Here is a 4499-nt window from a genome sequence, read left to right as displayed (position 1 = left end):
AACCGAACCGAACCGAGACATCAAAACCGTGGGAAAACCGAACCGTCAGTTTTGTGTATCGTTACACCCCTACTTTTTATGATTTAATCCAAATATATTATCAAAAACGGTGGTAGGCTAATCAAATGTAAATTTAAACTTGTGTCCTTTTATTTTTTTGGGGAAGCGCTGCAAAAAAAAGATTTACTAAATTAAACCATGGACAAAAAAAAATATTCCTATAAATAATGTTCAAATAAAATGTACTATTATTGTTATTATTATTATTATTTTGAGAAGTAGGCTACGTTCTACTGTATGCCTACAATAGAAATATATTTCTGTCATAATTTCTCCTAGTAAAACCGAACTTTTATTTTGACGGTTCGTGAAGACCTGTTAAAAGTGTATTTGACAATGGATTTTCTCAAAAAAAATTATGAAAATGCTCATTTGGCGTTCTCTCAGATTAGCTCTGGAAATGTTCATGTATTCGTATCCTCAAATTGTTTGTGAGACGCTGAAAACACCATGAACGTCACGAGTACTTGAGTATGTAGTAGACAAACGCAGCTCAGCAGAACAAATAGGGTTAACTTATATATTTACTTGCAGTATTTTTGTGCTTAGCTTAATTATCCACAGACCATGTCGCGATTGGGTTTATTGCACAGTTCTACTTTCCATGTATTCATCCATCCATTATTTTGTATGTTTTACGTGACATCTGCATTAAGTGAATTCCATTTTCATGACTGGATTCCGGGATTCCCTTTGCATCACGTAAATCGGGACATACCTTTATCTGCAGGAGGGATGGTCTCCTATATCCTCTTTTTGCAGCCACTTTGTGTCCACATTTTTTGCAAATTGGATATCTATCCTCGAGGACAACCACGCTTTTTTTCTACTTTTCATACTGGCCATAATTCGCTTGGCGCTTAGCCTTCAGCTTCAGCTGGGCGTCACCTTTTTTGCGCGTTTGTTCTCCCGCCCTTCAATCAATTCAGTAGTTTCCGGAGTGTGTGATTCCCCCCCCCCCCCCCCCCCCTGTATTATTATTTTTTACTCAGTAACGGATATGATTTCAAATGTAGCGAAGTACAATACTTCAAAGAAAACGTACTTAAGTAAAAGTAAAAGTACAGATTTTAAAAACTACTTTAAAAAGTAGAAGTACACAAAAAAACTACTTAATTACGTAACGCGAGTAAATGTAATTCGTTACTTTCCACCTCTGCTCAAGAGAGTATGCGATTTCGGACGCACCCTTGTCTTTTTATCAGTCTTGCGCTCTCTCTCTCTCTCTCTCTCCTCCCCCATCATGATTGGACACGCCCCCTACTGCTGATTGGCTACAAGTGTGTTGTGCTGCTCGGTCCAAACCACTTTCTAAAGCAGAAATTGCTCACTGCACCTTTAAGACATCAGCTGTCAGAATCACTGGCGTAGCCACGGGTGTGCCGGTGCCACCCACAGTGGCAGCTGGCACACCTAAAATAGATGCAGAATTATTTTTTAAAGTTTTAATAAAAACGTTTCCTAAACTTGGACTATTGTTGTTTACTTAAAATATTTGTACATTTAAAATGTATTTTAATTTTTAAATAATTATCGTTAGAAAAAATATCTGCCTACATTCTGACTGCCAAGTGCCAACCAATCCGTAAACAGCCGCTGACTGGTAATACGGTTGTGCTGTTGAGGCTCGCGCCTCATGAGGAGAAATAGAAACAAATGAGCGCAGATCACACAAAGAAACTTAATGAAAATAAAGCGGTTAACAAATTTATGTTTTTATATTTATAACATATGATATGATACAGTTAAGCAACATCACAGTGACCAAGAGTGGTGAATACCATCACGATTGAAAATATGACACTGATTTCATATGACAGTTCAATAAACAAGTAATTAATATCAAGTCACTAACATTTTAGACACAATATTGACTGTTTTTGTTCTATTTGAGCAGCGAAAATAATTCAAAACAAAGATAACAGCAGAACCACAGCGCAGCTCACCTGAAAACATAACCGCATTACTGAATGATTCAGCGCTTTGAATGAATCGATTGAGTCAAAAATTCAATGACCCATTAAATAACTGCCTCATTCCTGAACGATTCAGCCGTTTGAACGAATCATTTGAATAAATGACTCAATAACTCACTCATCAAGACGGTCACCTGCCGCCCCCTACTGGTGGTTTAGTTTCGAGTTTAAAAGTAGGCTATCATTCTTTCCAATATGTCATATTTGTATCTTTAAAAAAAAAATTAAAACAATCTCATAACATTATTTAATGCAGTTGTAATTTTTCAGTGTAAATTAATTAATTTGATTGGTAACAGCATAGTGTCTTATTATTTCATTGAATTTATTGATCAAATCTAAGAATTTAAAATGAAAGATGAAGCATACATTTAAACCGATTTCTGGATTTTTACTTGGACAAGAGAATGGCCGATTTACTTGTTCGAAGGACAAGCACATGTAAAGCCTTAATGTTGATCCCTGAGTTATATTTTATATACTGTAGGCCTAGTATTATGTTTATGTGGCAAGCCAGTTTTACACATCAGCCCAGTCTATTCTGTAAAGTTAGTGATAAGCCGGGTCCGAGTTTTTTTGCACATTAATTTGACAATAAATGTGGCACACCCAATTTTTCTTATGCACACCCAGAGACGCTTTTCTGGCTACGCTAGTGGTCAGAATGTTAGCCTGTATTTACAATGACATAAGGAAAGTGATTAAAACAAATTAAATATGACCAGTGCAATAGATAGAAACATTGTATTCATTCTATTCAAATGAAATTAAGTAATTAGTAATAATATTACTGGAACATGGTGTCTCTGTGGAATGCAGGCAAATGAATACTGGACTGATTTGAGAGCAAATGCTCAATACTATATGGACATGGGAAACCTGGTATTTGACCGTTCTCTGGCTGAGTGAGTATCCCAAGTACTCTAAATTTTATTTTTTATTTTTTTTGATAGGGACAAAGCATGTTGATGAACATTTGTACAGTATACAAGATGTAAACAAGCCGGATTATAGCAATATTGCCAATTTACGCAATAGTCCCTAGGTAGGTACACACAATAACAAATACTCACTATACACAAGACTCAACTAAAAACACAATACATAAAAACACATCACAAAAATTGTTTACACACTTGATTTTTCATAAGCCACTTCTTAAGATGTTCTTTAAAAGTGTGATAAGTAGAACATTGTCGTAAATGATAAGACTGCGAAAACAAAAGTACAAAGCAATAAAACAACAAAGAAATGAAAGTCCTTTTTTTCTCTCCATAGTGAGAACAATAGGCTCTACTTGGATATGCTGAGGAATGTAAGAGCACAGCTGGATGCACACACAGGCCAACAGTGATTGATATGGACAAACCCATTGACTGATTAAGTCAATGGAGAGTGCTGAGGCTGCTTTGCTGATCTAAGGGATGTGGGCAGGACAGCAGCCAATATTTTTTTTTTGCATATGTTCACTCAGAGATTGCAATTAGTTAGTTTGCAGGAAGGCTTTTTATACAGTATGCAGAATGGAGGCTAGGAGAGCCACTTTAAAATAAAATTAAAATAAATCAATTATTGGTTTATTAAGTAATTATTGAATATATTTGAGATAAAGAAAAAGTCAATGGAAAACACATTTAAAAAAGTAATTTTAATGCAAAAAGTTGAATAAAACTGATTGTCAAAAATAAAAAATGTAAATAATTTTTTTCCCTTCAATTTGAACATTTATATTTATTTATTTATTTATTTTTAATTGGTCGTTGATTTCTTCATTTTTAAGTGGAATTGTGAAACTCTTAGCCTTCCATATAGCTAATATGTAGTGTGACATGCTGTACTCCATTTAAAACTGGTTTAAAAAATTTTGGTTTAAATTTTGGTAGGCTATAATTATTAAATTATGTAGTTCTTCAGACAAAACGAAATATATTTAGCCTACTTAACTCTATTGGAGCACTGACAGGTAACTGCAAAAAAAAAAAATTCTAAATGTATTTACTAGAAGTAGAGACCATGTCAGCAACTAAATAGATACTATTTATATAGGCTAATAGCATACCTATGTTTTAATGTAAAAAGTTTATCATATGATGTATTATTTGCCAACTTTAGATTTATCTATTAAGTTGAATGTAAAAACAGAGTGCATTTGCACTTAACAATAAACTGTGCATTTGACACCTTTGTTGTATTCACTGAAAATTGCTTTAGAAATATAATGTTCAGCATTTCAGAAGAGTATGCGTATGAAGAGACATTTCTGCATTTGAGCCTAGAGTTGATTAGAGTAAAGTAAAGATGGCATCATTTCACGCGTGCCCTTACTGCATCATGCCCGACTGCATATAGCCTATAGCATATAGAGACCGTGTTCTTCATGGCCTACTTTTCATGTACACACACTGACACTGATGCTTTAATACGCACACAAGCCATTTTTCCGGATGCCTTTTTTGGCTCGCT

Source organism: Siphateles boraxobius, unplaced genomic scaffold (genome assembly GCF_051911475.1).
Source record: "Siphateles boraxobius isolate OS27281-9 unplaced genomic scaffold, OSU_SipBor_1 56, whole genome shotgun sequence".
In the NCBI taxonomy this organism is placed as follows: domain Eukaryota; kingdom Metazoa; phylum Chordata; class Actinopteri; order Cypriniformes; family Leuciscidae; genus Siphateles; species Siphateles boraxobius.
The sequence above is the reverse complement of the archived record's forward strand: the minus strand, read 5'-3'. Positions refer to the sequence as shown.